The following is a 23,101-nucleotide window of genomic DNA, read 5'->3' on the forward strand; positions in this document are numbered from 1 at the left end:
TTTTGTGTCTGAATTTCTGCAAGCTGTAGCAAAATAAAACTGCCGGGACAGGTGTCAAAAATCTCAGCCATCTGCTGTGCTAATAACCATGAGGCTGTGAGTACCATGATGGAGATAACAGGCATCAGGAATAGGGTCATTATCTCAGTGTTGTTCTATACCTTGATGAGCTTCTTGCTCCAATTAGATACTCATGTGGGGGATGCTGAGTGCCAAGGTACTTCAAACCAGGTGAGCATTTTGTCTTTGGCAATCATGAGGCCAACTTGAGGTGCATCTGCAGTCATTTATTAAAAAGTAGCACTGTGGGTTTTTATTCTAGTTAAACCGTAATTCTGATTCTGCCTTTTCAGAATTATTCAATTATAATTAGGATTCCAACACATCTATTTTTGAAATATCAGGCCACCAGACTCCTTGTTGTTTTTGAAATAGAATGTGTTTTTTTTATATTGGAAATGGGGAATAATTTGATTTGCATGCCAACCTAGCAAAAATAACCATTTTGTAATGCTTATATCTCATTTATTGTTTTTTTTAAATGCTGGTGCAGTGTATGTGGTTCTCACTGATGTAGGATGTGCAGGTGTACACATGTCTCATAACTTTGGGTATTCTGTGGTCAGGCGCAAGTGAGCAGAGTGTGGACTTGATCTTTGAAGTACTGAGCACCTTCAATTCCTTCATTGTTCCGTTGAGGGCACTCAGCATCTTGCAGGAGGCACTATGGGCCAGCTTTTCAAATGTATCTAGGTGCTTAATGATACAGATAGGTGTCTAGTGGGGTTTTCTAAAGTGCTTAGGTGCCTAACTCCAATTGAAATTAATGAGATTTAGGCATCTGGGGCTTTTTAATATCCCACTGGGAAACTATCTGCACTTTATGGTGCATAAGTACATTTGAAAGTCTGGCCCTTAATGCATCACAGAATAACTTCAGGCAGTTAGGGATCCCTTAGCTCTGCTCTTCTACATTTTCCAATCTTGGGGATTTTTTTTTTTTTTTTTTTTTTTTTTTTTAGGTGAAACCTGCACTTTAAATTTTCTCAATTTCAAACATTTTTAAAAGCTACTCTACTATATGCAAGTTGTACCCTCACCTCTTCATTCCCCACAAATCATTGATGTTTGTTCACAACTTTAACCCCAGCTTCATTTCCTATTTTGCATAGCAATGTGATTTTAAGCTGAGCATCGATCTGTCAAACTTGACCTATTGATTGACGGAATAAACAGTGAGGGCCAGATGATGATTCTGTTATCCATGCTGCTCGTTATCTCATTCAATGCTTACTTTGTGATTTCAAATGGACTGCTCACAGAGTAAGATGCTGCTCAGTGTAAGGAAGGTGGCAGAATCCGGCCCTATGTCACCAGTGGCACCAGACACACGTTGTCTTGAAGTACTGAGCTTATAATTATAATAGAAAAGAGACAGGACATGGTGACAGGTAGGCACTAAGTTGTAGCTGTGACCGTGGATGACTAACTGCATATCGGTAACAGAAGACTATATACATAATATGGGATATGTTCTTAATAAATACAAACGGAGGTATTCCACAGTTAAAATCCAGTCACTGGGAGATGCATGTATTCAGCAGTTACAGAATCCTTGCTACTGCTTTTTTTAAAAAAAAAAAATCAATCTGTTAGCTTCTTGATTATTTTTAAATTTAAACATTTCAAAATTTGGGTCAAATTTATCCCTGGAATAACTCGAATGCAGTCCAACAAGTAAAGTGAACATTTTGGGCCTCCATCCTGCAATGAGTTGCACATGGGTCTGTCCATACAGAGCTTGTGCAGGGTCAGGACCATACCCTGTTACACTTGAGAACTTGCTCCCTCAGTAAGCGGAGGGAGCAATAATAAATATTAATTTATTATTAATATGTCTGGCTGTTACAGTACACACTTTTTGATGCAGAAATATGCTTTTCTCCTTTCATATTGTATACAGGTGGCATTATGAGACAGTGTGGGGATTTTTTTTCCGTTGCTACACTTTTATTTCCAGGGTACTTTCTCCATTGTGAAATTTCCCAGGACAAAATCACTCCATATCTCTCTCTCTCCCAAACAACTTTTTATTTTGTTGCTTTAGTGTAGCTAGAAGGATTAAAAGCTGTAAACTTTATTATATATTATAATATATTTATATATTCTGGCAGGGCAGAAAAGGTGAGGGAGTTGCACTGTATGTAAGGGAGCAGTATGACTGCTCAGAGCTCAAGTATGAAACTGCAGAAAAACCTGAGTGTCTCTGGATTAAGTTTAGAAGTGCGAGAAACAAGGGAGTCTGTTATAGACCACCGGACCAGGGGGAATGAGGTGGACGAGGCTTTCTTCCAGCAACTCACAGAAGTTACTAGATCGCAGGCCCTGGTTCTCATGGGAGACTTCAATCACCCTGATATCTGCTGGGAGAGCAATACAGCGGTGCACAGACAATCCAGGAAGTTTTTGGAAACTGTAGGAGACAATTTCCTGGTGCAAGTGCTGGAGGAACCAACTAGGGGTAAAGCTCTTCTTGACCTGCTGCTCACAAACCGGGAAGAATTAGTAGGGGAAGCTAAAGTGGATGGGAACCTGGGAGGCAGTGACCATGAGATGGTCAAATTCAGGATCCTGACACAGGGAAGAAAGGAGAGAAGCAGAATACAGACCCTGGACTTCAGAAAAGCAGACTTTGACTCCCTCAGGGAACTGATGGGCAGGATCCCCTGTGAATAACATGAGGGGGAAAGGAGTCCAGGAGAGCTGGCTGTATTTTAAAGAATCCTTATTGAGTTTGTAGGAACAAACCATCCTGATGTGTAGAAAGAATAGTAAATATGGCAGGCAACCAGCTTGGCTTAACAGTGAAATCCTTGTTGATCTTAAAAACAAAAAAGAAGCTCACAAGAAGTGGAAGATTGGACAAATGACCAGGGAAGAGTATAAAAATATTGCTCGGGCTTGCAGGAGTGAAATCAGGAAGGCCAAATCACACTTGGAGTTGCAGCTAGCAAGAGATGTTAAGAGCAACAAGAAGGGTTTCTTCAGGTATGTTAGCAACAAGAAGAAAGTCAAGGAAAGTGCGGGCCCCTTATTGAATGAGGGAGGCAACCTAGTGACAGAGGATGTGGAAAAAGCTAATGTACTCAATGCTTTTTTTGCCTCTGTCTTCACGAACAAGGTCAGCTCCCAGACTACTGCACTGGGCAGCACAGCATGGGGAGGAGGTGGCCAGCCCTCTGTGGAGAAAGAAGTGGTTTGGGACTATTTAGAAAATCTGGACGAGCACAAGTCCATGGGGCCGGATGCACTGCATCCGAGAGTGCTAAAGGAGTTGGCGGATGTGATTGCAGAGCCATTGGCCATTATCTTTGAAAACTCATGGTGATCCGGGGAAGTCCCGGACAACTGGAAAAAGGCTAATGTAGTGCCCATCTTTAAAAAAGGGAAGAAGGAGGATCCGGGGAACTACAGGCCAGTCAGCCTCACTTCAGTCCCTGGAAAAATCATGGAGCAGGTCCTCAAAGAATCAATCCTGAAGCACTTAGAGGAGAGGAAAGTGATCAGGAACAGTCAGCATGGATTCACCAAGGGCAAGTCATGCCTGACTAATCTAATTGCCTTCTATGATGAGATAACTGGTTCTGTGGATGAGGGGAAAGCGGTGGACGTGTTGTTCCTCGACTTTAGCAAAGCTTTTGATATGGTCTCCCACAGTATTCTTGCCAGTAAATTAAAGTAGTATGGGCTGGATGAATGGACTATACGGTGGATAGAAAGCTGGCTAGATCATCGGACTCAAGGGGTAGTGATCAATGGCTCCATGTCTAGTTGGCAGCCGGCATCAAGTGGAGTGCCCCAAGGGTCGGTCCTGGGGCTGGTTTTGTTCAATATCTTCATTAATGATCTGGAGGATGGTGTGGATTGCACCCTCAGCAAGTTTGCAGATGACACTAAACTGGGAGGAGAGGTAGATACGCTGGAGGGTAAGGATAGGATACAGAGGGCCCTAGACAAATTAGAAGATTGGGCCATCCTAAGTGCAGGACTTTTGGAAGAATCCCATGCACTGCTACAGACTAGGAACCGAATGACTCAGCAGCAGTTCGGCAGAAAAGGACCGAGGGGTTACAGTGGACGAGAAGCTGGATATGAGTCAACAGCGTGCCCTTGTTGCCAAGAAGGCCAATGGCATTTTGGGATGTATATGTAGGGGCATTGCCAGCAGAGCGAGGGACGTGATCATTCCCCTCTATTCGACATTGGTGAGGCCTCATCTGGAGTACTGTGTCCAGTTTTGGGCCCCACACTACAAGAAAGATGTGGAAAAACTGGAAAGAGTACAGCGGAGGGCAACAAAAATGATTAGGGGACTGGAACACATGACTTATGAGGAGAGGCTGAGGGAACTGGGATTGTTTAGTCTGCGGAAGAGAAGAATGAGGGGGGATTTGATAGCTGCTTTCAATTACCTGAAAGGTAGATCCAAAGAGGATGGATCTAGACTATTCTCAGTGATGGCAGATGACAGAACGAGGAGTAATGGTCTCAAGTTGCAGTGGGGGAGGTTTAGCTTGGATATTAGGAAAAACTTTTTCACTAGGAGGGTGGTGAAACACTGGAATGCGTTACCTAGGGAGGTGGCGGAATCTCCTTCCTTAGATATTTTTAAGGTCAGGCTTGACAAAGCCCTGGCTGGGATGATTTAGTGGGGGATTGGTCCTGCTTTGAGTAGGGGGTTGGACTAGATGACCTCCTGAGGTCCCTTCCAACCCTGATAGTCTATGATTCTAGGATATTATTATTACTATTATTGAAGGAAAGCCACTAAATGTACAGAGGTACATGCCAATTGTTTCAGTCTTTAACTGCAACAACTACACTCTAAACAATGAAAGTTATACATCATTTTATCTGTATACTCACTTTATACAGAATAGTATCTCTACAAAGCAGAGGCTACCAGCCATGCCATATTATAACAAGTTATATCTGGATAGTTGAAATTGTTTTGTGACATAGACTACTGTGCCTGGGGGGAATGAACTGAAATGGCAAACTTATCTATTAGGTTATCACGATAGTTCACTCTCACACAGGTAAACAGTAAATATTTTCTACATATCAATAGCATCTAGGTTTTTAAATAATATTCATGTTCTCACCGGACAATTATTAGCTTTTAATTTGAAATGGCCCCTTAAGTAAATCTTATGTTTCGGTTGGAGGGGGAGGACTTGGATAAAAATATTAAGTTTGTCATTCACGAAACCTCTAAAGCAACATCTCACAGATGGTGGAAGTGTGTTTAAGAGCCCTTCAGTAAGTATAATTTCTCAAGGTCATATAGTTCCCAAATGCTGAACAACTTGTCATTTGCCAGGCATCTTATGTTGTTATTAATAGTATTAAATGCATAAATTTATGTTATTAACAAATAGATCCTGATCCTGCTTTCCTTGCACACCGAAATCTTTCAAATGAGAGTTTTGAATGCCCAAGTAATGAAGATCAGGGCCATACTGTACAGAAATTTTGGCCAGAAATACTGTAGTATGTGTGTGTATCTATCTATATAAAACAATGTCACTAGCACTGGTTGGAGTTGTCATGGGGGAATCTGGGCCTGGTGTCTAAGATTTACAAAGCTCTTAATCCTTTACAGAGCAGCTACATCATTCATATTGATTGTGTCCTATTGGATATGAAGGAAGCCAGAAATTATTTTTTGTTTCACTTAGCCATTGTATTATACCACTATTCTGCCTGTAATGCTTTTTTTCCTCTTAAGGGATATAATTGGATGAGCAGGGAAGGGATAATATAAAAGGAACTTTATTTAGTACAATATTGTGTATTTACTAAAATCCTAACGACACTGAATGCATTTATAATGAAGCCATAAGCATAAAAGAATCTTGGAACTAGCTTTAAGCCTGGATAAAGTTCTGTTGTTCAGAGCATTAGTGTTTTTAAAAAGAATGACACCAAAAGCTTATGACAAAAGCAGGGTACAATGATTGCCCATTTTCAAAAGGAAATCTAAGCAGAAAATGATTCAAATGCAAGCTGGCATGGTTGCTGTGCACAGTTATCATGGCCAAAATGCATAACACATCTACCATCTTACCATCCCACTATGAAGGTGAAAACAAAGGCACGTGTTCAGCCAGTACGTGGAGGAGTCATGTGAAACGTATCAAACCCATATAAGGGCATTGGGATAGTGATATGTGTTCAAAGCAGATGGACAGATAGCCCTAAAGAGGTAACCAAAGCACCAGTGTGTGTTTTAAGCAAAAACAAAACATCTAGGTGCTTTTCTGCCTCTATGGAAATACAAAGGAAGACGATGGTCATAGGAGTCAACTTGTGGAACTCCTTGCCTGAGGAGGTTGTGAAGGCTAGGACCATAACAGGGTTTAAAGGAGAACTAGATAAATTCATGGAGGTTAAGTCCATTAATGACTATTAGCCAGGATGGGTAAGGAATGGTGCCCCAACCTCTGTTTGTCAGAGGGTAGAGATGGATGGCAGGAGAGAGATCACTAGATCATTACCTGTTAGGTTCACTCCCTCTGGGACACCTGGCATTGGCCACTGTCAGTAGACAGGATACTGGTCTGGATGGACCTTTGGTCTGACCCAGTATGGCCATTCTTATGAGTTAGTAAAGCTGAAAGGAATGGGAATGGAGGAGCATGTTGTCAATCACTTGGAAGATAAAATGACCACACTTAGCAATTTTTACCCAAAATGTATACAAATGAGAGAGCCAACAGCAAGTTCCCCAAGCAGCATGCCCAGCTATATACAAGAAAGAAGCCAGTGGGAACAAATATGCCAAAGGTGCATCAACACTGCTACATCTTAAAGTATAATTGAGACCTTAGGCATGGATACTGCATTTGTTATCTGTAAGTAGCAAATCTACAAGAGGTAGTGAGTTGGATATTAGGTAAGCACACAGGAATAAGGAAGCTGAAATTCTTACACCAGCTGTTTGAGACATTGCAACACATATTGACTTAAAGCAGCCCATTGTTCAGTGCATGTCATATGTCCTCCTCTGTGCCTCAGCCATCAAGTGTGCAAGTCTGTTACAGCTCCAAACTGCAGGATTTAGTCCTGTAGGAGCTAACATTCTTTAGGTCTAGAATTGCCTGAGCCACAACCAAGACGGTGAGTGTCATGTTAGCACAGAGGAACACACTGAGTGTTCTATGTGTGTGTTCATCTTCTAAAGTTAAAGCCTTGTACTCACTGCTTTTGGATTGTTGATTTTTTTTCTCCTACACAAGCAACTTTTTGGGAGATAGCAAAGTTTTGGGAGCAATTGCAAGTATACTGCTTTTTGGGTGTACATCACAAATTTTGGTCTGTCACTAGTATTGAGTGCGGTTTTCTCAGCTTCTTTTTCACTTTAAAGCAAAAGACTATATTTGTTCACTTTGCTTTAAGTGTTGGAGTTAAAGAATCTCAGTATTTCATGGATAGTTAAAACTTGGCATTTTTCGTTCTGGTGTTCATTGTTTTCAGTTTAAGACTGTAACGTGGCCCCTAGTTTCTTGCTCTGGGTTTTCACAAGCTCATGCATGGAATTAAAATCCAATTCAATGCATCCTGCACTCCAGTCTGCTAGCAGAAAATTTAAAGGGATATGATCCATTTTTATAAACCACAGTTTGTACATTCTTTTAAGGACATATTCCAGACCTTACATTGAATCCTAGTCCTGTGCTCCAACCATACATGTCCTGCCTGCCCTACAGTTTCTCTGACACATGCTGTAAAGAGAGGAGTGGGCAATAACCAAAGCTATAATGCAGGGTGGCCAACCTGTGGTTGTGGAGCCACATGTGGCTCTTCAGAAGTTAATATGTGGCTCCTTGCATAGGCACCGACTCCGGGGCTGGAGCTTCAGGCACCAACTTTGCTGGGGGGTGCTCACTGCTCAACCCCTGGCTCTGCCCCCTCTGCACCCATTCCCCTGAGCCTTCTGTGCCCTTGCTGCTCCCCCTCCGAGCCTCCTGCACGCCACAAAACAGTTGATCGGGAGGTGTGGGGAGGCGCTGATTGGTGGGGCTGCCAGTGAGCGGGAGGTACTGGGAGAAGGGGGGAGCTGATGGCGGCGTGCAGGGGCTGCTGATGTATCACTGTGGCTCTTTGGCAATGTACGTTGGTAAATTCTGGCTCCTTCTCAGGCTGGCCACCCCTGCTGTAACGGAAGCCATCAGGGACACGTTTATAGACCTACAGGCTAAATTGTTTCAGCTTATGACAAATAATAAGATCACGGAATATAACTATTATGCAGAGTTTTATGATTTTTGAATGGAGTGCTACTGAACTTGTTATTTCTGCCTGATTATGACATTAGAAAGACAAGATGGGTGCAGTAATATCTTTTACTGGACCAACTTCTGTAGGTAAAAGAGACAGGCTTTTCAGCCTCACAGAGCTCTTTTTCCAGTCAACAGGATTCAAGATGTCACAATGAATGGGTTAAGTTGCTCTAGTTTTAGCTGCAGTATCTGCCTCTGCCAGCTTTTAAGAGGAGTGTTCACATTACCGGAATTAAAGTTATGCTTAGTCTCTTTGGCTCTACTTTCCCCCTATTATTTTATTCCTTTTATTAAAAAGGCAACTGTTGAAAATTAAAAAGTCACACCATATTTAAACTAACTTTTAGAATGGCTGGCCAGATCTCTCTCAAATGGTGCCATGATTTAATTCATGCCATTTCTGTCCAAAAAATAAATAAATAAATAAATTAGTTTTTACATATAATTAACCCCTAGAATTTGGTGGTTGAAAGAAAACCTTTTCAAATCATTAGCCATAAATAAAAATGAATATAAAGACTGATGAGGTACCTCTGAACTTATTATCGGCTATAGTCATAGTCCAGATGGCAGAGCTGATGTTTAAGAAGGGCTACACAGCGTGATACTGTTGCTTTGAGGTTGGAGACAGAGTTTCTGAATTCTATTTCCTGCTCTGACTCTGACCTGCTCTTTGACCTTGAGCAGGTTACTAGTTGCCTCTTTTTACTAATCTTTAAAATGGATGTAATAATATCTGCAGTTTTCACAGCATGTGAAGGTAGAAGGAGGTATGGGATGGGGAGGGGTTTCCTAATGCATATGCACAAAGGGCCAAATTCAGGTGGCACAAGCAACTTTAATTCTGGCATTTTCCAACTTTTGAGTGCTTGACCTTGTAACCTTAATAACATTCTTTCAATGTAGTTTTTAGGCTACAATGTGCAAATTCCAGTAAATGAACAAATACTCATTGAAAAAAATTCAAGATGTTCTAGGAAACTCTGCAAATGTTGTCCCTCTGTATTTCCTCCTCACTGCTTCTTCGTGTAAAATGAGTTTACTCTCTGTCAGAGCGTCATAAGCTTCAGTCACCAAATCTTGGGATAGCACTCCCTTGGCTTCCCCTCTTGCATGGCAGCGCTGTATTTTCAGGAGCTGTGCTGCCAACTGGTCTCCACCAGCATCTTCATTCAAACGCTTCTTTAGGGGATTTCACTGTGTCCAGGGAAGTTACTAATGGTTCAACACTAGTAACTTGTGGCAGATTTCCAGTTGGAAATCCACTCAGTCCCCAGGGGACCAGGTTAATATAGCAGTTAGCCAGCTCCTGCTAGGTCTTTCTTACCCAAGATGTGAAGGCCCTTCATTAAAGAGAGAAATCCAAAAAGTGTCTGGGCATGCATATACTACAGCCACTCTTCTCCTTCTGCTTCCCTACAGGAAGATCACATTTGCTACACTACACCATGTGGCAAAGGAGGTTTACTGGTCTTAAGCCACATGTAAAGAGGCAGTCATGCACTAGTGTACCAGAATAGACAAACAATATGTGAAATAAAGACAGAAATAGAATAGATTTCACAGTATCTGGTTCTGATGCATCTTTTCACACAATAATAATGGCCATATAGTTAAGAGACCTTGTCCCCTTATCCCCACCATTAACAATGGACATGAGAGAAGGTTAACTCTGTTTCCTCACCTCCATCCAAAGGAGCACAGACCCCAGGAAAGAAATAGTGAGGGAAGAGGAGAGCTGAGTATAGGGAGATGGAATAATCCTCTGGGAGAGAGGAAGGTAAGGGGACTCAACCCCTTGGCAAGTGGTTCCAAAGGTTGTGGTAACTTATCGTTACTTGGAGTCTTTCAGTTGAGATTAGATGTCTTCTGAGTTAATGGGCTCTTGTCCACTTACATTGTAGGGAAGAAAAATGCCCTCCACTGTAAGAGTTATTGGCCGAAAGATTTGGGCACATGTTATGCAGCAGAATCTGGTAGACAGTCATAGTGATCCCTTCCGGTCATAAAAGGGATGGGCCAAATCTGTTGGTGTAAATCAGCATAGCTCTACTTTATTTTGCTTTATGCCATCTGATGATCTGTCCCAGTTAATCTGTGAGCCAAAGTTTCAGGACTGTAAGGGTATATCTGCCATTTGAGTTGAGGGTGTTATTCGCAGCTTCAGGAGACATGCACGCTAGCTCTGATTGAGGTACTGTGCTAAAAATAGCGTAGCCACACTAGAACAAGCAGTGGGAGGGGTAACCACCCCGAGTATGTACCCATCCAAGACCCTACACCTCATGATGATGCAGGTACACTCTATTTTAGTGCACTAGTTTGATCAGAGCTAGTTCAGGTATGTCTCCTCGGTGTAGGAATCATAGCTCTAGCTCAAAGTGTAGACATACCCCAGGACTGTGATTGGAAAGTTTCAGTTTATTTTTTGAAATCAGTTAATGTATTATTTGTATGCATTTTTAATACAGCTAAACGTACATCTAGGAACAAAGACTTAGAGGATGGGGGATTCTGTTCAGTGACTCTGACAGACTTGGGGTCATGGTGGATAATGAGTTGAACATGGACTTGAACATGAGCTCCCAAGGAGATGCTGTGACCAAAAGAGCTAACAAAATCCTTTGATGCATAAAGAGAAGAATCTCAAGTAGAAAGGGAAAGGTTATTGTATCTGTATTTGGCATGATACAATTACTGCTGGAATCCTATGCCCAGTTCGGGTGTCAACAATTCAACAAAGATGTTGATAAATTGAAAAAGGAAAAGCCACAGGAATGATTAAAGGATTAGAAAACATGCTTTATAGTGATAGATTGAGTTCTTTAACTCTATTTATCTTAACAAAGAGAAGGTTAAGGTATGATGTGGTCAGTCTATAAGTATCTATGTAGGAAACAAATATTTGAAAATGGGCTCTTCAGTCTACCAGAGAAATGGGCATAGATTTTTAACAGTGAGAGTAATTAACCATTTCAACAATTTACCGAGAGTCATGGTAGATTCTCCATCACTGTCAATTTTAAAATCAGTATTAGACGTTTTTCTAAAAGATCTTCTTTAGGAATTATTTTGGCCTTTGAACCTATGAATCTATACATAGAAACCTATCTTGAACTTCTGAATGTTAGTGCTCACCATCCTAAAACAACTGGTTATTTTAGCTTTGAGTCCTTGTGTACCAAACGCTGTGGGCAAAATAAATAAATAACCTTTTATACACAGCTCAATAAACACAAACATTACAAACCCTCTTTTCTGACTTAGTCTTATTTCAACTGTTGCTTAAAATGTCCCGAGAATTTTACAAAAAATTATTTCAACCAGCTCTGATCATAGGACACATTAAACAAGTTGGAGAAATATAACATGAGCAACAAAATGTCCTCACTATCTAAAGTTTGGTGGACATGCCATATTCAATTTTATTATTCAAATCTGGATAAATTTTAACAGGATTTGAATAAAATGGACACTGCATTTCAGATTTTCACTATGAAGAATCTCTTAATGGTAGTGAGTGTGAAAAAGAAATCTAGGTGATGGTTTGTAATTATAAACTTTCAGCTCTTGATATCTAGAAATTTGTAAGTCGGATATCTTAAAATTAGATTACTTGCATTATAAATGTTTTTTTGGTGCCTCTAGCAAGGAATTGTCCTAATAATTGGAAGGAGTTTTGAGGGCATTAAATAAAATGATCATTAATTAATTGTTGAAAGATAGTCCATTCCTAGACCAAGAAACACTTTTTCAGATTTGTCTCTCCTGTTTAAAAAAAGATTGAGGACACTGTACTAGCTGAAGACAAAAGGAACTCTAATGCAAAATTCTTCTCTAGCCTTTCATCATTTTCCCTTTGAAAGGCAAGCAGCTAGCCTTCGTTTTCCCCAGATTTCAGATGCATTATTATGAAAGCAATCAGCATATTATGTAACATGCAGAGAAATATATCTGCAAGAATGACAAATCGATACTGGGCGACACATTACTGTGAGACTGAACAATTAAAAAATCTGAGTATCTTCTGTTCTAGAGAGAACTGGAAAAAAATGGCAAATGGAAATTTTCACATTTAATGTTTGTAGCAGGGGAAGGAGTGGCAGCAATAAAATAATAGTCTATTAATCAGTATCTGCAAAGCCAAAGATTAAGTCATGGCCCAGGAGCATAGCTAAATCATTATGGGATAGGTTTATGCTGAAGCATGTTTCTTTCCACACAGATTTCAGAGTATTGTATTGGAAAATGCCTCAGACCTGAATACATAACAGCAACACAAGAGCTATACATTCAATAGATACAAGAATGCTCAAACATCTAGACCCCCCCCAAAAAAAGAGACCTAACACAACGATAACCATTTGATTTCATTCTGGAGATTGATGCCCATTTTGTGCTATAGATTTTTAAACAGGATTCCAGATTTTGTGATACATAATTTCAGTAGGAAATTGTGCTTGAAAATGATGGCCTGAAATGGTCCTTTAGTTATTAATCTTTCCTCCTTCAGCAACTTATAGCAGTTGATTGAAAATCTTCTTGTGTTCAGCAATCTAAGCAGCATAGGGGATGTGCTAAACCACTGAACGACATTTTTGAATGCAGCTCCTTTCTTCTGCTTCCCTCTCCACAGTGAGAGCGTACCTTTACCAGAGGGTCATTCTTCATGAGGAGCTGATCCAGCTCTAATTATCTTAAGAAAAACAACACTGGGGAAAAAAAAAGATTAAACTAACTCCTGCTACAACTGCTTTAGTCAAAATTAAGAATTGGCAGGCAGGATAATGCTGAAAGGAACCAGTCAGCACCCAAAACCTAAACCAATTTTTTTCTGAGTCTTGGAAAAGCCCATTAATTTCCTCTTTTCATTTTTTTTTTGGCGGGGGGGGGGGGGGGGGGGGGGGGGGGGGGGGGGAGGGGGGAAGAGTGTCTCTGCACTTCCCAGTGGACCAGGACTGAAAGAAGGAAGGAAGGAATTGTTATAGGTAAGCTGTGTGTTGTGGTAAGCTTACTGGACTGCCTGGACTTGACCTTTCCTGAGATTTTCAGTGTTGCCCATCTTTATGTGAAACTTGTAGAAGTTTCTTCTACAGAAAAGAGGTTTAGACATATTTTGGACAGATGATTCAAAGCAAGCTGACTCTCTGACTTTGTTAAAGTTCACCCATTATGGTGAAAAGGAAGAACTGACTCTTTAGGTGCATCCAACGGTGAATAACTATTCCACTTATTGAAGGTCACTGAGGAATACACACACCATTAGGTAAAGCTGTAAGTATTACATGGAGGTTACTCTCCCACAATAAATACACAGAAGCAGGCCAAGGGAGACAAACTCCACAAGGTCCTCTTGCAAAGTGCCCTCCAGATTCTTGAATGGGGAGGGGGGGGAGGGATTTAACCTGCCCCATTCCCCATGGGAGAAGCTGGAGTTTCTCTCCAGATACCATGGATCTACAAGATCAACACAGATCCTGAAGATCCATTGGAAGCATAGGGTCATCTTCATGAAGACACTCTCCAATTGTTGGTCTCCCAAGGTGACAAGAAAAGTATGAATTCCTTGATATTTGAGGTACTTTGTTACTATGGTGACAAATGTATAAGAACTTGGATAAAAAGTTTTCCTCCACATTCAGGGGGAAAGAGCCTGTTCATTAGACTTTCAAAAACATAGTTAGGGCCCAAGCCTTGAAGTTACTTAATGCTTCTGAAAGGTGGTGAATGCCCTCAACTCCCCAGAGTCATTGTGAGTTCAGAGCCCTCCGCACCACTTCAAACAATCAGCACTTTACAGGATAATGCTCTTGGGGGGAAAAGTAACTGTTCCAATCCCAGTAGAATATTTATAGAACAATACTTTGACAAGGAACTCTATTTCAATCTGTGCTGTAATGTTTCAAAGACTGAATGTGATGTCAAAGCATGATAGGGTTTATCAGACGTTCCCACACTTCTGAGTACTTTGAGGTATAGTGGCAATGGAATGAAAGATTATGCTTGGAACAAAATGGAAGAAAACAGTAATGGAACTTTGACTGTCTCTCCTCCTCCCTCCCCCACATTTAACCTTGTTTTGTGAATCATAAAACCATGTCTGTGAATACTGAAACTTTAGTTTACATTTGACATAACAAAAAAATCTCGGGGCTCAGGCTGCCACTTAGTTCACTACTTCATAACCAAATCTGAATCATGCATGCCACTATAATTGCAGAATTTATTGCTGGATAATAAACAAACATTACTTCTACAACAACATTAAGAAAAAATGCAATGAGATGAACCTAATTTGAGACAAACCTATAATGGGGTAAGGAATGAGCAGCTCAGCAGGAAGCAGCTCATCTTATTGAATACCTAATCATTTGTATGTGAGGAAGTAGCAATGTACTGCTATCTTGAGAGATTTATTGATTAATATTGTTTAATGCTGTGAAGATACCATTGAATAAGTTAGACTACACATGTGATCTATAATATTTGTATAGAATACCTTTTTATCAACATTTACAAATTTGGAAGAGCTGAACAATACATTCTACAATGGGATAAGTAACGCACACAAAAAAGGCAATAGTTTTAATCAAGCATTTTGTGCCAAGAACATGCGTTTCATTTTCAGTGTTGTAACAATAATGGGAGCTTTCAGTGATAGCTAATTGATGTTCAAACCTGTAAAAAATCTCTTAGTTCTCACCTACAATATAAAAGATCTTTACGGACAAACCTCTCTTTGAAAAATAGGCCCATGGTTTTCAGTAAATTGTAACAAATCCATGACATTTAAGGACTTCATTGTTATCATTAGGATACATGGTGTGGCGGATAGGATTCATACCCTCTTTCTCTAAAAGCAAAAGGGCTTTTTATTGTCTTCTCACTGAGTAGTAAATATCCCAGTTAGCGGTCAAAAATATAGGGCCTAGGACACAGAAGTGAATTTTTCTGATGCTCTCCAATAGAGGGCACTGGCACTCAAGAGGAGTATTGCCTGTCATAATGCAATGACTTGAGGTAGCTGGGAACTTCCTTGCAAAAAGAGGAAACCTCTGAATTCCTGGGAAACCTGTGACTCTTTGTATGTATTATGTATGGATGGTGCCATAGTGGCTATCGTTAATAAAAGACCTGGTATATCACTCAGATCATGCCCTCCAAAGTCAAAATAATTGCCTTGTGTACATTTACTAGAGAGTTTTTTCTCCTGTGTAATTTTAAATATCCGCGACAAATGAGGCTTCTGTAACTGGCCTTAGGAAACTATTCTTCAGCCTAATATTTCTCAGTTACTCTGCCTATAACTCCCCTTTGCTAATACTACCCCTTTGTTTTTAGCCCTTTAAAATTGCTAAGTATGTCCCCTTCTTCCTTCGTGTAGTTGTAGATTGTTACCATACTCCCCTCCCATTTCCCTAGCTGTCACGTAACCAAAGCAAATCTGTATTTCTCTTTCATCATTTCATTCCTCCCCGTATTCTGATCTTTTATCATTTCTACCATTTGTTAGGGGGCTACTTCCCTGGTCCTTCTCGCATGAACAGAGAGCAACAATACCCTAAGTCCAAAGGTGCAAACAATTCAATGTTTATTGGGGTGAACTTCCAGCAAGCATGATTCCAGTTTCCTTCCTTAGTGGACAGAGATTATACAGACAAACAATAGGGAAATGGGAACTACAGTGATAGAACAACAAAGAAATGAGGATTTCACATCCCAGCTATTGATAAGTGAGTTCTTGCCAGACAGGATGCTATCAAACTAAGTTTCCTTTTACATCTTCTAGGCACTTCCCTTTCTCTGGAGGCGATAGGAATACAATCCTGTCCTGATAAGGTGCTATTGGGCTGTTAGGTATTATGTCAATGTGACTAGTTCGGAATGTGAGGATGTGACCATTCGCTTCCCAGCTTATGGCTGCCTCTGCTGCTTAGCCAAAGGCCTTAGCCTAAGAACAGCACCTCAGACCGTCACAGTAAGAGAAGGACCTTACACCGGCAGACAATGATTTTGATTCTTTCTTTTATACCTCTAACTAGCCAAGTGATAAGAATACACCTAAATTCTTAGAGTATAGGCCTTTACAGACAGGCCTGAATATCTATATCCTAACACCGTTCTTCTCTGAACTACCTCCAGCTTGTTATTGTCTTTGTGGTAATAAGGTATCCAGAAATAAATGCTATATTCCAGGTAAATTCATGGAGGATAGGTCCATCATGAATCCTATTAGCCAGGATGGTGTCCCTAGACTCAGTTTGCCAGAAACTGGGAATGGGCAACGGGATGCATCACTTGATGATCTGTTCTGTTCATTCCCTCTGGGGCATCTGGCATTGGCCACTGTCAGAAGACAGCATACTAGGCTAGGTGGACCTTTGGTCTGACCCAGTATGTCCGTTCTTATGTACTATACCAGATCCATATGGAGAAGGACTATTACTTTCCTTCTTTGTGATGTGATATTCCTTTACAGTTAGCCTAAATAGCAAATATGATCAATTCTGACTGCCATATATTGTAAATTTGTGCTACTCATGTAACTTCTAAGTCTCTTGGCATTATTGTTTTTCAATAATTATTGCTTCCATTGACTGTCTCTGTTTTGGATATATTTTTTCTCAACTGCATTATTTTGTATTTTACAAAATTAATCTATTTTATTTGCTTCCTGTATTTCTATCTCCCTCCATACAAATTCTTTCCTGACTGATGTTTCCAACTCCTCTGAATTAATTATCTGCAGATTACATTAGCATGCTGCTTATTAATGATATAGAAGAGAGAGTAAAGATATTAAATGGGACTAGAACTAAGATAAGTCCTCTGATGTCCTCCTGTCACCTTCCCCAGCTCCAACATTTCTATTTGGATCTTATCCTTTGATTAGAGTTTTCTGCTTGTTGCCACTCCATTTTACAGGGTTCATAGCCAAGCTCCCTTTTAATCAATTTTGAAAGTGAGACTTTAATGAGATAAACTCCAATTATTTCATATCTACATTGTTTTGGATCATTTTGTAGAATATGCTATGGGTGAATTTAACCTTCAGTTGTTCTCCCTCTACTATATACCTACCTAAAACACTATAACATGACTCATTAGGGCCTGATCCAAAGCACATCAAATTTGATGGGCACCTTTCCATTGACTTACATTTCAGATCAGGTTGTTGGTAAACTACCTTCTCTTTTAGACCTGACTGATATTCCCACTTCATAGTGTGTCAAATGGGACTGGTTTAAAAAAAAAATTTCATCTTGCATATGCACCAATTAACTGTAATCACTGGGTTTTTTTTATTGCCATTGTTAATTTCTTTTGTTTCAATTTCCCAGGAAAAGAAATACTCTGAGAAGACAATAAAAAGCCTACTTGGGAAACTGAAAGAATGGAGCCCCTGCTTTTAATGGATTAGACTAGACCAGACTTATCTTTCATTCCCTCCCCTGATCCCAAGCAAGGTACAGTGGCAGGAGCTGCCAGAGAATTGAGAACAGGAGAGACCATGAGGATGTACCTGTCATTGACTCCAGAGATCCCAGAGGAGTATCTCTTGCTGTTGGAACTGATGGAATCAGTATGATATTTTTTTTGTCATATCTGCTGCTGTTATTACTTGGAGAAGAGAGTGAATGATGGGAAAATCCAATGCATAGGCCTGATCCAAAGTCTGTTGTAGTCACTGGAAAAGCTCCTACTGAGTCCAGTGGGCTTTGGATTAGGAACAAGGTGCATCACAAGTGCAATCTGACACATGGAAGTCCAAGAATTCACAAGGTTTGGAGTGGAAGAAAGTAGATCTGAACTTACACACACACACACACACACACACCCTATCCTGCTCCAGAAGTCAATGAGAGTTGTCACTTATGTACACTTAATCCACAGCCGATTAGACATCCTCAGTGGGAAAAGGCTGTAGGGGAGTTCTTATTACAGTAGCCAGGGTGAGGTCTCCTCTGGTTTTAGCAGAGATGTAGCAGCTGTGCTCTTTCTTCCTTTAACCCTGGGTTCCCTGAATGGGAGATACCAAAAATATCCTGTCTGTAGTCAAGAAAGACATTTTTGCAAACAGAACTTGGAGGTGTAAGATAGATCGGTGAGAAGAAACTGGGATAAGAAGGATGGAGTGTAGCGTGGGGAGAGGGCAAGGACTGAAAGAAGTGAGAGCACATGTAGAGAAGACGATCAGATAAGTCTAGAATCCCTAATAGTCTGAAAATACCGGCTCTGCATTAGATTCCATACTATAGGGTATTTGCACTTTACACCCATCCATCCATCCGCTCTTTAAATCTGATGTGTCCATATAATATGCTACATATCTATATTTTCTCTCTCCAGAACTAAGTTAGTTAACTGAAAACAAGGTTTATGTAAATACCATGAATATATGAGGAGAGTTCTCCTTAAAGAGCTATTTGAGTTGGTATTGATATTAACAAGTTACACATGCATACAGTTATCTGCTTTCATATCTTAATGTTTTCCTTTTCCCACAATGCTTGTTGCTGTGGCCTTTGTTCTATTAAATACCTGACTAAGGTGATCATTGCTCCATATCACGTTTCAGAATATAATCATATGAAACGTCCAGCAAATTGATTAGCAACTAATAAAGAATGTTTCCAGTAATTACTGTCACAACACTTAAAATGCATTATCTGATGTTTATTCTGTGTGCTAACAAATGTGAATCATTTATGCAAATTCAAGTAGTCTTGAAATTCAGTTCTGATTTGTACCCTGCAAGCATTTGGACAAACTTATGCAATGATTTGCTGCTCAGCAACCATTTAGTCTTGGCATTTTAAGTTAGGTTAAGTCAAGTAACAATTAAACTATTTTTCAAACTATTGACATGTGAAACGTAGCGCTATCCAACTTTCCCAAGTCTGCAAAGTTTGGTTTGAAATCTCACGGAAACAGGCTTTCTTGTATGATTTTATTACTTTCAGTCATGGTCTCTGCTGGAAATGGGACGTGAAAACAATAATGGGCCAGATCTTCAGCTGATGTAATGGAGCTATGCCAATTTGATTTCAATGGAGCTGTGCCAGTTTAAACCAGGTGTGGATCTAATTTAAATATATGTGGCTCTAGAAAGGAGCAAAGCCTCTAGGTGGTGGTGGTATGTTTGTTCAAAACTGGTTCATTAGTCTGAAATTACTGTATTGTCATGGTCCAGTCTGTACATTCAATAGGTAATTAACACCCTATCCATTAATAATTTCTACAGTATCTCAACTACACTTCATTAAGTCATCAAACAAAGACACTGATGAATCCAAAATGGTCCTGATTACCCCTATGTAGAGGGGCAGTTGCCCCACTCCTGTGAAAGGCTAGGCTGATTGGGAAAGCAGCCACAGCTAGGGCCACACCCCAATCAGGCCATAGCTGGCCCTGTAAAAGGGCTGTGAGCCAGGAGCTGAGGCAGTCTGTCTCTACTTCTGGAGAGAGAAGGACCTGGCTGCCTGGGAGGAAAGGGTACCTGAGGTGGAGTAGTTCCAGGGAAAGGCAAAAGGAGCTGGGGAGCTTCAGCCTAGTAACTCCCCAGGCTGCAGGCCTTGTGCAAGGCTTACAGAGGTATTGGGGCTGCAGAGGTGTAACCTGGGGTTAGGTAGAGGCGGCTGGTCCAATCCCCTTGCCCGTGATGAGTGGTTTACAGACTGCAGTCTGCCCCAGTGAGTGGGGGCTAAATGATGACTGGCAGTAGCTACTGAGGCAAGGTGTGGTTTAGAGGGTTGGGGTTTCCCCTGGGAGGGGAGACCCAGACTGGGGGTTACTGCTGGGGGCAGAACCCCAAGGTAAACGGCTCCAGGGTCCAGGAGGGACACGGGGCCAGCGGCAGGTGAGCCACTAGCCAGTTGAGGGTACTCTGGGCTGGAATAGAGCTAATTCCCAGGATCACCAGCGGGAGGTGCTGTGCCAGTGGGTCGTCACTTCACTACACCTTAATATTGCTTTCTATAATCTTATGTTTTTTAAACTGTTTTTCTCACCCACTGTTTGTACACCTTAAATACAAATATTCACAATTACTTTCCCTTCCATTGATGCTGTTAGAAAGATGGCATAAAATGAAGCCCAGTGTATTTGATCAATGTGTAATGTTTTCCATATTTTTTTTCTTCACTGAAACTTTTCCAAGTTGTCAAAACAGGCTACTAGTATTAACGTAGTAAAATCAAATTTAAGTTCATGCAGACAGCTCATCATATGAAGACATTCACATGCAAAGCACAACATCTTTGAGTAACTTAGTAAAATGGAGAAGTCAATATCAGAAATTTTAGAAAAAGAATCACATCAAGTGGAATTTTAACCCAATTGAGACTGATTTAAAAATCACTTATTTCAAAGAGAATTTTTTGAAGGCAGAGTCTTTTTTGGTTGTGCAAAATGCTCAGCATGATTTTTTTAATCTTGTTCTTAATACAAGATGTGGAACAGACTCTGCATTGCCAAAATTTCATCAGTTATCTTGGGCTTTCATTAGATCATACAATTCTTAATATTTTTTCCTTCCTCCTTTGCAATTGCTTTAGTATCTGTAGGCTTTAATAAACATGCTAATACAGTGTAAATAATGTAAGTGCCTGTCTGTAGCTTATCTAGGACAAGGTTAGGACTAGGCTGTTTTGTTCTGCATACTTAAAGCAGTACATCTACAATATGGGGAAGTTTTATATTATTTTCTAGTTATAGTTGGTATAACAAAGTTAGGCACAGTCTGTCAGTATAAATCCATTGAAATCAGTGGAGTTAGACCACTGTAAAACTGTTATATAGTAGTGAATCCGGATCAGTATTACTCGTACATCTGATCAAATACCAGAAAAAAAATTGTCAAATTATTGGATGGATTTTGCTGTTATCTGGCATATAAATGATCCGGCAATTGGTATTTGACCAAAGTAAAAATATAACCAACCACGCGGTAAAAAGAAAGGGAGTACTTGTGGCACCTTAGAGACTAACAAATTTATTTGAGCATAAGCTTCCGTGAAGTGAGCAGTAGCTCACAAAAGCTTATGCTCAAATAAATTTGTTAGTCTAAGGTGCCACAAGTACTCCCTTTCTTTTTGCGAATACAGGAAACACGGCTGCTACTCTGAAACCAACTACTTGGTGACTTCACATTTTTTTAAAATAAAGTTTATATTTTCAGTAATTGTTCTATAGGGATACTGTATTACCTAGTACACTTAACAGTACATATAAAAGATCATACTGGGAATACCACTTTAAAATTGTATTATGATGGAAAAATCTAAAACATGAAGAAAAGTCTGTGTGAAGAAAGATGATAAAGATGAGGGAAAGAGTGATGCTAAAGACAAAGCTAACTAAGATTATAGTTGATACTGGTGATCCAGCACTGAGCATGTTGACCACTTCCCTTCATACATCCATTTGATATTAGTAAGAGGTTGTGGTCCTATGGCAAAGTGGCTCTTGGTTTAGGGCCTTCAGGAGGTGCGGGTTGGAGGGCAAGGGTGGCTTTATGACGCCTTGTGTACACTCTAGTTCTGGGGCAATTCATGATCTGCTTTGGCATTCAGTACAATTTAGAGCAGCTCCAAGCATTATAACCCATTGTGCCTCCAGACCAAAGTAGTTTCAACAGGGATAGGATCTGGTCCACTCTCTTCTGGCTCTGAGCTTTCATTGCAAAGGAAGTTCTAGCCCCTACAAATCTGAATGAACTGCATCTTCAGTTTAGTTAACATATAATAGAGGTTTTTGACTAGTAGGGTTTTCTGAGGGATGGGCTGAGTCGCAATCATTTTGACACTTGCTTAACTTCATTCTATTTAATACTATAGAAGAGGAACACTTAAAACAGAAAAAGTATTGAAATAAGAGTAGTTGTACCCCATTCCTTTACTCTTTGAATTGGCAGTAACCTCCTAATGGGAGTGAATTGCTTTCAAGTGATTGTCCTGCTGATCCAGGACTGGAAATGACAGATCCTGGAAAAACCCAGTATTCAGCCATTCTTGGCTAGAGACATGGTTGCCTGAAATAGGACCCATATATGGTGTCTGGGGCCTGATATTACTTCCACTGATTTCACAATAAAATCCTCATTTTCTGCTAATAAAGAGTCTGCTACAATTTATGCACCCCTTTCAAGGAGTACTCTTGGTACTAAAATCTAATTCTAGGTTGAGATTTAACATACAGCATGTAATCCCTTATGTTACAATGTTAGTTTTCTAAGTAGTAAATCTAATAGCCAATGGAAACTGGCTTTTTTAAATCTCACCCATTGCTTGTGGTTCTACAATGACAAATACAAACTTGTATGTCATTTTTAAAAAAATTAATTTCTTTGTTTATGGAAAGAATTTCTAGAAAATACCTTTTTGCCACATGGTTGCATTTTTAAAATAGTTTTTAGGGGGGAAATTTTTAACACTTATTATTGGCCTAATTCTGGTTGTATTGAATTAAACAGTAAAATTTCCTTTCTTAGCACTGAAAAAATTGCTACTTTTTAATTTTAGTTTTCTGCCAACTCAGATTGAAGTAAAAACTGAAGGAACAATTCACCCTTTTTAAAATTGAGTAATGACTGTAATATGTATAAAGGCAAAATCCTGCAGTCCTTATTTAAGGCCTGTTACAGGGTTCACTCACACCTGGGGGCACTTCCTTCTGGCCACTATGGGGATTAGCTCCTTCCAGATCCAAGGCCCCACTTCTGCTGCTTGCTACATGCCCTGCTGTTGCTGTCTCTC

General features: G+C 40.2%; 1 long non-coding RNA gene across 2 annotated transcripts in view; it reads left to right on the top strand.

Annotated features, from left to right (window-relative positions):
• LOC122465589 overlaps positions 1–19,280 on the top strand; it is a 71,852-nt gene extending 52,572 nt beyond the window's left edge. For both annotated transcript variants that reach the window (XR_006290532.1, XR_006290533.1), the window contains exon 4: positions 17,687–19,280. This is a non-coding gene — a long non-coding RNA (uncharacterized LOC122465589). The remainder of the gene's footprint in view (positions 1–17,686) is intronic.
• The last annotated feature ends 3,821 nt before the right edge of the window (positions 19,281–23,101 follow it).

This window comes from Chelonia mydas, chromosome 4 (genome assembly GCF_015237465.2).
Source record: "Chelonia mydas isolate rCheMyd1 chromosome 4, rCheMyd1.pri.v2, whole genome shotgun sequence".
In the NCBI taxonomy this organism is placed as follows: domain Eukaryota; kingdom Metazoa; phylum Chordata; order Testudines; family Cheloniidae; genus Chelonia; species Chelonia mydas.